The sequence below is a fragment of the Rhopilema esculentum genome, chromosome 13 (genome assembly GCF_057945365.1).
Source record: "Rhopilema esculentum isolate cy_ngs chromosome 13, ASM5794536v1, whole genome shotgun sequence".
Classification (NCBI taxonomy): Eukaryota; Metazoa; Cnidaria; class Scyphozoa; order Rhizostomeae; family Rhizostomatidae; genus Rhopilema; species Rhopilema esculentum.
The window spans coordinates 8262591-8275344 of record NC_142827.1 but is presented as its reverse complement, the minus strand read 5'-3'; the positions used below and the strand labels follow the sequence as shown (position 1 = coordinate 8275344).

At 37.3% G+C, this 12754-nt stretch overlaps 1 long non-coding RNA gene across 2 annotated transcripts; it reads left to right on the top strand.

The window, feature by feature from the left end:
• Positions 1-41: 41 nt before the first annotated feature.
• On the top strand, positions 42-12614 carry LOC148958630 (uncharacterized). 2 transcript variants are annotated; one of them, XR_016144496.1, is made up of 4 exons: positions 42-4486; positions 4969-5058; positions 8190-8272; positions 9325-12614. It is a non-coding gene; the product is annotated as an uncharacterized LOC148958630 (long non-coding RNA). The 2 variants fall into 2 exon arrangements; XR_016144497.1 differs by lacking the exon at positions 9325-12614 and having other exon boundaries at positions 8190-8757.
• Positions 12615-12754: the final 140 nt, after the last annotated feature.

Sequence of the window (12754 nt, the reverse complement as noted above, 5' to 3'; positions counted from 1 at the left end):
TCTATAAGAGCACAGCCCTTTTAACAATTCAGATGGGTCCTGTAGCACACATTGAGTTTCCGAACCGCGTCTTACATATGTTTTGATGGCCACGCCATTCATTCAGCTCACTTTTTAGAACCAAGATTGCTTGCCTTTCTTGACAATCTGAACCTTGTCTTGAGATTTAATCGAAGATCTAACCTTGTGGTATCGCTATTAAAGTGCCTCTTTCGAGCCTGCGCCTCGTCTAGCTGTCTTGCATGTCCCCCTCGATCCCCAAGGCATTTTACAATACATGGGGTCATTTTGCAATACATGGCGAAATCTTGCAAATCTTAGGCAATTAATAAGATCAGTAACAAAGCCAGAGTAAATGCGGTTTGGTTGGGCAGTTTTGATAATCTTTTTGTCTATTCAGCGCAACCTCACTAAGTGTATTCTGATGTCGCAATTTTCAATTCTGAAAAGTAACATGCTTTTCAACTTTTCTTTTCAGTTCGTTTAATGGCCTTATTATATCCACTTATAGTTGAAGAGTTTTTCCATTTCAACTTTTCCCTCCCTTTGATCGAAAAGGTGGCTATCATGATAACAATCTAGAGAAATAATGCCCACGTAATTAAAATGCCATTGATACTTGCTGAAATGTGCTAGCAGGGACCCGCCCCTTTTCACTCAAAACTATATCTTCTGCGTCAGTTGGGAACAGCTGTTGGTGGATCTAAACATGTGTTTTGCGTTCGAATAGAAATGTTGTTTTCGTATCTTCAAATGGCGAGTGACTTCAGCTTACTTCCATTTTTTGTTTCATTCATTTTGAAATCTTTATACACTAACTCCCTATCAGCTATAATATAAATAAACTACTTCTACTACTATACTACTACTATAATAATAAAGATGTTGCTGTTCTACATAGGGATCGTGTTTTGTTTTGGGAATTTATCAACTTTGTAGGAACCCCTTCAAGTTTCTTTTAAAAATGGAAATTGTGGGGCTCATTCTGATGTTTCTTGGAAGCTCATTCCATGTTTTGGCCCCAGAGTGAAAGAAACTTCCCTTTGAGGATTCCAAATTTTGCCTTGTGATATCAATATCAAGCTGATTCCTTGTCGAATACCTGGATGTCTCTGATCTAGTGATAAATTTACCTTTAAGGCTGTCAGGGCAAAGACCATTCATCATTTTGTACGTCATTGTGGCCCTATCATATTTAATTCGGTTCGAAACTGAAAGCCCTTTACAAATCCACCCGTCCTCAAATTTAGCACTTTAAATTTATGTTTGAGCCCTGTCTTGAAGACGCTGAAGATATTAAAGATTTGTAGCGGACAGACTTCCTCATAATTCATCACCGTATCTTAGATGGCTCTGGAAAAATGCCCTGTAAACCTGGTCCAATTTCGACTGTGGGAGTATGTTTTTAAGTTTCCTCAGCGAAGAAAGACCACTTTTGAGTTTACAGTTAAGCCTCTTGTACTGCTTTTTGCAAGATAGGTTTTCATCGATAGTGGCTCGTTTGATTTTTTCTCCATTTATTTCCACGTTTATCTCCCCCTGGATATGGTTAATTCGTCTTTTATGACCAATGACCATATATTCAGTTTTATTGGAGTTCAGACTAAGTTTATTTTGCCGCATCCACTCTGCAATGTTCTTACCCGCAGTTTTAAAGTCATTGCACAGTTCCTTAAAGTCTTTTTGCAGTGTTATGCTAGTGACGTCTGCATACATATTGGTTGAGCTTTTTCTAAGCATCGCTCAGAATCATTTCCGTATAGGATGAAAACGAGGGGCCCGAGGCACGAACCCTGGGGAATACCACACTGAACCTTTTTTTGTTGTGAACTGTGACCATTGATTTGGCAGTATTGTATCCTATCAGTTAGGTATGATGTAAACCACTGATGAGGGGTTCCTAATATCCCATACTTTGATAACTTAGAGAGCAGAATTTTGTGATCCACAGTGTCAAATGCCTTCTTTAGATCAAGGTAGATGCTAATATTTATCTTTCGTTTATCGGCATTTGAGAACCATGAGTCAGTGACATTGAGTAGTGAGGTCAACGTGTTGTGCGGCTTTCGAAATGCATGCTGACATTTTGAGAGCATGCTTTTTTCTTTCAAAAAGGCGGAGACTTGATCATGTGCGATTTTCTCGATTAGCTTGTTGAATACCGAGAGTATGGATATTGGCCGGTAGTTGTTCAAATCAATTTTCGAGGCGGTCTTAAAGACTGATGTTTCCTTGGCTTCTTTCCATATGCTCGAAAAAACACCGCTTTCAAGAGAGGAATTGAAAATAGCTGCCAATGGCTTAGATAAAATATCAGCAGCGTCTTTCACTAGTTTTACTGGGATCTTATCGTGCCCTGCAGCTTTAAAGCATTTTAAATTATTGATCTCATTTTCAATGAGTTCAGGATCAAGCCTTTGAAATTCAAAACTAGTTTCAGCCGACAGTCCCTCGCTGGGTAGCTACTTCAGTAGGTCATCGCAATCTTTGGTTTCAATATTTTTGGCTAGTTTTTGGCCTATGGAAATTAAGTGCCTGTTAAAGGCCTCGCCATTTCATCAGGCTTCTCGACACGTTGACCTTCATGGATAATCAACTAAGGAGGACTATGATTTGAATGTTTGATCCCTTGTATATTATTTGCCACATTCCCTTCGGATTATTTGAATTGTCATCTATCATAATACTGTAGTATGATACAGCTGTTTTTTTGAGTTGAGAAGTAACTCTGTTTCGAAGCTGCTTATCTTGCTTTCGAATCTTGGCCACAGTGCTGGATCTCTCTCAGTCCGTATCTTAATACGGTCTCTCTCACACATCAAATTCTTGATGTTTGGAGAAATCCATGTTGCATGTGCAGGTCCCATCTTAGCGGTCCTTTTTTGAACGGGGCATGCACATCCAAGACAGCAAGAAGGAGATCATAAAAACTGCTAGCTCATAGAATTGCCCTTGACTTCGACCGCTTGTAATTCTCAAAAGTTTATGAAATTCTGACTGTACTTCTCTATCCTTGACGACATTTCTCAAAACATGTGAAGAAATTTCTTATGCCCAAAGCTAGCTGGTTTTCAAAATACCTATAGAAAGTCGAAGAAAAAATTCCAGTTACGAAAGAATTGTTGGTAACTTAGAATTATTTTGTAAATGCCCTTTTACTCATGTCTGACCCTTGCCCCTTGGTTGTTCTAGTATCCCTGAACGCCCCCCCCCCCCCCGTTATCACGCTGCGGTACCAGAAAGCAGGTTTGCCCAAGTTTGCTGTGAATATCCAAAATATTTTTCGTCCCTGGAAATTAAGAAACTACTTGAAAGAATTCGACGCCCACTTAGATTTTTAAAACTTTAAGTTCTTAAAAATACTAAAAATTAAATCTAAACAAGTAAGTATCGGCATGATAAAATAATAGAATTAAGATGATCTAACCTAAGGTCCCTCGATTTACCCTCATTTTATATTCCTCTGTTGTCTAAAAAAGGACCACCATTGACAAGAACAAGCCTTGACGTGACGAATGAGCGAATTTAGGGTTACTTGTTGACCTTAACGAAGATTTTAGAACAAAGACCAAATTTCATTCATTTTAACACATTCAACGAACTGTTTACGCAGGTATAGAAGTGTTTGATTATGTTTATTCACGTTATGTGGTTGTCCATGTTCATAGATTCTAAAGATTGACTTTGTGACCTCAGCATTTTGGTACTCGTTATACCATATGGTTATACCTTGGTTGTCTTCGCACAGCTTGAAAGAGATTTGAGCCTGCACGTAGGCTACGCACAGCTCGGTAAAACCCTGGAATGGGCAATTTGTGAACAATATTTCGGAAGATCAAGTTATTACTACTTTTCTTTGTGCCAATTCGAGATGCTGAGCCATGTGACCACGTGACATCGCCAAAAGAACTGTGTTCATTTTGATTGAAGCATGATTGAAGTTATCTAGTGAACTGGGACAGATTTATAAAGGGATGTGGGGTGCGACAACCTCACCCCCATAATTTTGTTTCCTTGTGTAAATTTTGCTTCGATTCGTTATAAGCTTTTTGTGATAGTTCAGTAGTCGTAAAATGATGCAAAAACTTACTTTATTTACTTTCTTAAAGTCAAAAACCGAACAACCCTTGCCCTTTAAGTCTGTCCCTGCTAATGATGCTACCAAATAATTAGAGTAATTAAATCATCTAGGAGTCGCAATGACTAAGTGCATATTTCAGAAGAGAGAGCGAATGAAACATTGCAACATTATACATACGGGGGATTACCGGAGTCAAAAGGAGAAATGCCGTTCTAGAAAGAAAAGAAGATATAAGATACATCGGCAAGCAAAGACATTACATGGTAAAAAAAGAAATAAATATCAGGTTTACTAGATGTGATGTTACTGAAGAGAGTTTCCTTGAAACAGTCAATAGTTGCCCGGTCTGCCTCTGTATCAAGTCTCTACGAAGAGCTGAAAGATAACAGCTGGAAACTGGAAAAGGTAGGAAAATATATTTCTTATCAAAAACATGCACTTTTGGAGTTTTATTGATAATACCGAGATAGTTAGAAACGTAATCCATAATTTAGTATGTACAGACGGAGAAAGCTGATCTGTTTTCGATTGAGCTTGACTCAACTCGAGACGTATCTGCACACAAGCAATGTTCTTTGGTTCTATGTATTGCAGTTTGTGAAAGAGGCAGTAAACGATTGCTTCGAATGTGGTAAAACAAAACCTGCTCCTGGAGACAGAGTTACTCCTAACCAATGAATGCTTTTGGTGCACATGGTCTGCAAAGAGAGCGATGTGTGTGAGTTTCTTTAGTATTTACAGCAATCTTCAGTGGTATTTGCGAAAGTAGAATTCTCCGACATGTTCAACTTTGTGCTACCCCCACCCCCCCTATCTATTTTTATATATATCTTGTTAGTATACTGGGATCTTAGGGGGAAAATTATTCAAGCTCTTTTTCGTTACAGGTGAAAACAATCAATAGGGCAAAAATGCGAGTGCTGTTAACAAACAATTCATTCATCGAACCAACCAAAGCAGAAACTGGAGCAATCGCAGTAAGTCTAATACATCAACTTCTTTAGCCATACATACGAAATCATTACACTGCAACGACAACTGCCTTCTTTATGAAACGGAGGCCAGGTATACAAAGAACCCTTATACTCGAATGTACTGGAAAATTTGATAATTTTGAAGCAAATAAATTAATATTTTGGGCTCACAAATTTGAAAACTTCGAGATTAATTCGGATATTTAAATGCAGGGTATTTTGAATCAAAAGATAAATTCTGGTATGTGTCGCATCACAATATCAACTTCAAAATTTTGGTTTAAATTGTAACTCTCTAGTCAATAGCACCATTTTGACTATGTATCATCTTAACATTTCGTTGTTTTTACGGGGTGGGTGTGTCATAGAACATCACCCTAAAAAACCTTGTGTCAAGACGCTGAACATTCTGTAAATCGTTCAGTTCAAACTTCACTGAACATTGTTTAATGCAGCTCAATGTCAAGTCGCAGGAAACTTTAATATTTTTAAACAAAGGTTTTGGTCAATGTGAACTGATTTTATCTCCTTTTATAATGAACTATTTTTTTATTGTTATGTTTTTAGTAAATCAATAAAATTAGTCGAATAGAGGACCCTCATGAAAAGCACCATCGAGTGACTGGGGCCTTCATCTAAAAATATTTGTATTATTACATTACTAAACAACCCTAGAAGTTGCTAAAAAACAATAAACAGAGTGTAAAATTACCTCAACATAGAGCTAGTTGAACATGTAACTCCTTTTGCAAGTTCTTTGTTATAAGTTTAATTTGTTTTTTCCCCCTCCCAAATTTTAACTTGTATTCATGCTTATGTAACATTTGACTGAACATTGATGTCCAGTTAACATTGATGCTCAACATTGATGTCCAGTCGAAATTTGAGTGGTTCGTGCAGATGTTATTTGAAATTGCCCCCCCTGAATCAAGGAAGGTATCTTTTTAACGTCTTTAAGGCAGAACCCATAATTTCAGTGATCAGTAGAGCCAGTCTGCAATACAAATGATCAAATAGTTTCCTACATGTTGAAGAACGTTAAGCTTCGATAAAAACACAATCTACACGATCTATCTGGACAGGGCCATGGTTACTACGCAGGAAGATCGATGGGGCCTTTAACACTTTATTCGCAGAATTAAAAGAAGGAGATCCAGAAAGATTTAAAGTTTATGTAAGGATGGTCATGGTCATTAATCATTTTGATGAGCTGGTCAAACTGCTAGGCCCATTCGTACATAAGCAAGATACCAACATGAGAGAATGAATAAAACCCGAGAAAATGTGTTGCATCACATCAAGATATCTTGCAAGTGGCGAATCATTCAGATCTTTAGAGAGCAGGGGCGGATCCAGCAGAAAACCTGACTTTGGGGGGGTTTGGTTTCAAGGATGAAAGATAAACGATTGAATGATCTCATTCTACTTGCTTGTGAGAAAGACCTAACAGACACTATCCCACTTGATAAAGTATTAAAAGTATGACATGAAAAAAATGAGAAGAATTTCAATTAAGTATATTAGTGTGAAAGTAGACTATTTTTGACTTTTATTGACTTTTTTTATTGCGATTGTTGGTTGGTTTGTGTTGCTTTTTGAAAATAATATATGTTCTTATGTAATCTATGCACAGTACTTACATAAAAACAGTACTTCTATACTTGTTTTACAGGAAAAAATTTGCAGGGCAATAGTGTTTACACCCCCCCCCCCCTCCAAAACAATTAGTGAAGTGACGTCCCTGAGTTCCAGGCCAAGGCTAGGGACTTTCAGATAATGCATTGATCCGTAGACACCAGCCTATTCATCAAAATATGATATTTCATCTGAGCATAGGTTTTCCGTGCCATCAAAGACTGCAATTTAAAGCAAGGGTAGTTAACACTCCTGGAAAATTAACGATATCTCCTGGTTTTATCTCAAACGCTTAATAATCTGCTAGAATGCTGCGATGGTCGTGAGTATGAGACATCTGCAGTCGCCACAATAGAACAGAAACAATAGGTAGCCAATCAACTACGGGCATTGTACAGCTCTCTTACAAATATGGTATCATTTCCGAGTTCCAGATGCTGTTTTACTGAGTTCCATCCGTGTTCCAAACAAAAAGTTTATTGTTTCACTTCATTCACTTCCGAGGCACAAAACGTTTATTCCTGAGTTCTAGGATTGACTGCTGTTGTCCTCCACAGCGTCTGGAAAATCGTCTCCAAATCACGACAGAGAAGAAACTGGCAATTTTAAGATTTTGAAGGGACTGTGATAAAACTTTTAGGTTTTAATTTTTCATCCTAAATATTATTTGTTCAGGCAACACTATTTTTAGCTGTATGTTGGAAAAGTGATTGAGTTCTGTGCACCAAGGAACTCACTCTGGTTCCGCCTCTGAAGAAAGCAATATCGTAAGAAAGAAGTTTTTGTTGCTGAAACAAAATAAATTCAAATTGATTCGAGCGAAAAAAGTTGCAAAAAAGGGCATTTAACGTGGGGACACAGTAGAACATTTTCATGTGATTGCAATAAATATTTTTTTTTGCTATTGCACGAAAATTGTTTCCGTGTCCCCGTAGCTTAACACGTTTGATCACGCGTATATGACCTATAAAATCATGGTAAAAATTGTTCAGAAAATATATGGAGTCTGGACTAAATGCAAACTCTAATTGTACAGTATAATCCGGTTATAACGTACTTTAAGGGACCAGCGTATTAAGTACGTTATATCCGAAGTACGTTGTAAAGAGGGTAAGTAAAAATTGATTAAAACCAAGCAAACCTTTTGCCGGGACCAAGCACACCGGTACGTTATATCCGAAAGTACGTAATGACCGAGTATTTTATAACGGGGTTCTACTGTAACACACGATATTGTCAAGACCTTCTCTCCGCCAAGGTACAATCTAGTGTATGATTTCCCTACTCCGCTCTTTCAAGTCAACGTTTGGACTGAAATCACTATCTCTACAAGTGTAATGGACCTTCTTTCCCCGTGTCAATTCAAAGAAAAAACTAATAATACATTTGCTGAGTTGAAAGCCAATGAAAATAAGACCCCCTGGAAAACTACAGTTATTATTAGCATGTATTCATATAATTCTATTTCGTTTTATTCATTTTAATTGTTTTTGTTGCAGTTCGAATGGAGAGACACGTACTAGAAAGTCACAAGGACCAAATTTCAGCGCAGACCCGGAAGAAAATTGCCCTTGGAACAAAGGTAAATGAAGGACGAGTTAAATCAGGCGCCATTGAATCACAAAGCTGTGACTGTATTCAGAAACAGAAACAAATTAATTTAATAAAGATTAAGGCCACATTTGTCCGGATCCAATAAGAGTGGAAATTGTTATTGACTGATGTCAGTTTGCTCTGAATTTTATCGAAACGAGCATATGGTGTTTTGACACAAATATCCGCTTTTTTCTTGAATTTCCTATGGAATATTGAGCGCCTTTGCTCTTTTTAACGTCCTTCTAACAGGCAATCCCGGTATTAAAAGAGGAGCTTTAATTCGAACATAAAGGCCACACTTCCTTATGCCCTGGTGTAACAACATACAAGTGAATATATGCTAAACCTTTTCAGAACTCAACGAAAATTTATGATCACTGGTATGGTAAACTTCGATATAAACCAAGAATGATTGCCTTCATTGTCCAAATGATTCATGAACGCCCCTCTTTTAACGCCGCGACAAAAATCACGTGACTACGTAGCAGTGGCCGAAATTCATTTTTCAAGTGGGGGGGGGGGCAATGTCCACAAAAGCAAGCAAATTTGCCGACAAATGACATAATTTTGCCGAAAAAACCGACGATTCGGGAATCACGCTTCGATCAATAATTAGTATTCTTTGCTTGGGATTGTGAATCTTGTATTTGATAACGCAAATCTACTGTTACACAATCACAGGAGTAATTATATTGAAAATTTTTAGCCAAATGTGTAAGCAATTTCTCTCTTGCAAGACAGTGGTTACTATCTACTTTATTTACCATGCAACATATTTTAAAAGCAATATAAAAGACTCCGTTGTCCTTTGGAACTTCCTACGCTGTTTCTCTATCTTTTGTTTGAAAAGCAGAAGTTGCTTTTATGGGAGCACATTTCTTCCATATTAAAGAGGCATGCTCTCTTCACCCATGTTTCGGTAGCAGTGATTTGCATCATACAGGTATCGGTTCCCTAAAGATTTGTTTGCATGCTTAATGTACCAATCTATGTTGATTCATCAGTTCACATCGGCATTGAATTGTTTCTACCTTTTAGCGACCATTGCTTTGCTGCGATGCTGCACTCCCCATTCTGACCATACAGTAGAACAGGATGTATGGCCGAACGAACCTCAATAAACCCTTGGATAGTGCACGGAAAAGACGCATTTCTACGTGCTGGTTTGTTGTTCATGTTACTTTTTCTATTGCTGACAGAAGAACCAATAGCTGATTAAAGCATGCAAGGTCAGTGCAAATTATAATTGCTAGAGTTAAATTTTGGAAATGGCTTCTATAAAATGAAAGGATTGCTAAAATCTATAATATGTTTACTGTTGACCTTTTGAAGGAATCCTCGATTGAATAAAAATAGAAAATTGTTGGTTCGCGAAAGTCTTTGACAATGTTCATTGCGTAACTCGCTTTTTGTGTGAAAACGTTGTTTGGAGCCAAAGGGACTATCATGTGTTACCGTTATGTCGGATAGATAAAATTATGTGCCATTGTTGCTGATAATCTCTCAACAGAGCAAACAATAATTTATTATTGTCTCCTCTCCTGTAATTCACATGCTCAGGCTAAAGATGACAAAATTTGCTTTATGGAAAGTACCACAAGTACACACTCTGGCACCATTGTTTTTGATGAAGATAAAGAAGAACTTCGTTGCAAAATGCTGCTTTTTGGTCAAATTTGCTTTGATCACTCAAAATATATAGAAGCTGCTAATCGATGCAATCAAACTTGTATGCAAATGGTTTGGTCAATGGGCCTAATGCCTTTTACACTACAGTATTGACTCGCATACACGTTTTCTTTTTACAAGAAACGTGAAATTCGAGTTGAGCCTGACTGTTTCTTAATATTTTCATGTTTTCAGCCTGCTGATATTAGTTAAATGTTTCTTAAAAGTGTTTTTAGTTCGATGCTGAACCACATTACTTTTCAAAAAAGATCCTTTTTTGCTTGACTCAGCCTGCCAATGTTTCTTAAAAGCGTTTTTAGTTCGATGCTGAACAACATTACTTTTCGAAAAAGATCCTTTTTTGCTTGACTCAGCCTGTCAATGTTTCTTAAATGTTTCTTAAAATTTTGGCAATCTGAGCCTCATGTTTCTTAAAATAATGTTTCTTACAAAACAAAAGACGTGTATACGATACTACATTATAAGGCACTTGGCGAAAAAGTGCAGCTATTTGTCCTTGGGCGATTCGTAGAACAAGAATTGATGTAGAAATATATAGCTATTCTAATCTGGCTTTTGTTTGCTCAAATTGAAAAAATCTTGACCATTTTCGTCATTAATTAATTGAATATTGTAATATTTACCTAGGATTAAAATTGAAATTCTTACGAAGAAAACAAGGATGTAGCTATTTAAGGTGTGAAGCTTGATAAGGGTGGCGCAATAGAGAAATATAAGAAAAGAAGAAAGCACCAATTTATAAGAACCTAAGCCCTAGATTAAAAATCACCACCAAGCCAGGTCTTCCTCAGGGAGGAGTCGTTCCTTCAGCAACATTGACATTGGTGTTCGTGGTGTTCCATTTATAATTACGCTTACAAAGTGTAATGTCATTGCATTTTTACAAGAAGAGCTCTAAAACACGCTGTCCTCTTGAAATGCCACCCTATGGACAGAGCTGTCCTGGTATTGCGTCTTTTCACTATAGCACAGAATAGGAAATAGACAGAAGAGTAACTTTCGTCGGTTTCCTTGTTGTTTTTGAAGCCTGAGTCAACAATAGAATTCCTTAAGTCCCCTTTAACCTCGATTTCATTAGAAGAACTTAGCCATGACAAATTATCAATTGTTAATCAGATATAAACGAATTATGAGACATGATTGAATTTGTTCACTATCATGGGGCATTTCGTCTCAAATAAAGTTGTCTACTATCATTCTTTGTTAAAATTTCCCGGACAGATACATGCTAAGCCTCGTAGAAGTTGACGCATGCGCTAGTTTTTTCAGGCTTCACCCAATAGGCAGGAGTTCCCCTTACTATAGCCTATCCTTTACAGCTGTACTGAAACGAGGCTCGAGCTAGCGTAAGAAATAAGACACATCGCAACGTTCTGAAAGAGAACCAGAAAACAACAGTATGGTTATGACGAATGTGAATGACGAGTGAGCTTATATTTCACGCCAGTATTCAGAGCTTTTACAGAGTCTATTTGTGACCTATTCAATTTTCGATGGAAGTTCATTCAAGTATTTCAGCGAACACAGATGACCTAGAGGGTATTTCTCCTCGTGCGTGTTTTGGAATGAGAATTGGCAGCCATTTTCCACTTATGGCATCCCGCTAATCAAATCTCTTTCCTTTTGCAAGGAGGGTGAATTGGAAGGGTCATATTTATCTATGTCTAAAAAGCAAAGACAAAATGATACTTTAAGAGCATCTTTGACCTTTACAAACCACATCAATATACAATAGGCCGAAATGTACTGATTGTAAGCCTTAGGGCCCAGTAGCAAAATGAAATTGGCGGTAATGGATTAAACACGTGAGAAAGCATTGCCTGGAACATTATGACATTGTGGTTAGGGTTCGTGCAAGTATTGTTCAATCTTTCGTTTGAGTTCTTGCTTGGACCAGTAGAGACAACCCGGTTTTTTCGTTAGATAAGATTTTTTTGCTGGAATGCCAAATTATTTTACTTTATCAAATCTACCTAAAGGTTTCTAGATCCAATCTAAAGCGTGAAACAGCAGAAACATTTCCCTGTTTTGTATGTCACTTTTCTTCTGCCTTGCAAAGAGCGTCTTGTGAAGAGAGGCATGTCGATTTTGGAGGGTTGCTCTTTCTGTGACGCCTGGTGTGAATGTATTTGTTGAGTTGTTATGTGTTTTTCTTTAGTTTTAAGGAATATTTCAACATTTTTGTTGCTGGCTGTCGTGGCTGGACCCCGATTGTATCATGTTCTTTTCAGCTACGGCAGCTGTAGAGTATCTAGATGTAGATTGAGTTGTTTTTATGTGTTGAAAAAAGTTATTTTGAAATCAAAGTAGCACAGGCTATTATATTAACAGTACTGGCCAATGCTAGAAAAAACTTTCCATTTTCCAAAAAGTTTTTTATCGCATTATCTACCCGCTTTTTCTTTAAATTTCGCATAACAACAATAATTATGGGTGTACTTGTGCATTGCACTCACATGCTTTGCCCTAAAACTTGCAGCAGGGTTTCTTATGATTTTATTACAATCATAATCTTTTTTGTTTAATCAACTGAACCAGGATATATTGCATTAACATCTTAGGAGACAGTTGCTTGAATTTTAGTTGATCCTCTTATAATAACTCTATTTGGCTTCTGAACAAAGCCATAGATGTTTATCTTCCCTTTTAAAAGATTATCTTCCCTGTTACAATCCTTTGAAGTAAACCAGACAATTTCAATTCTTGTTTTCAATTCTTGAACTCCAGCCCCTTGACCCTTTTTTCCTTGCTCATAAGAATTGTGAACTTTGCACAAATA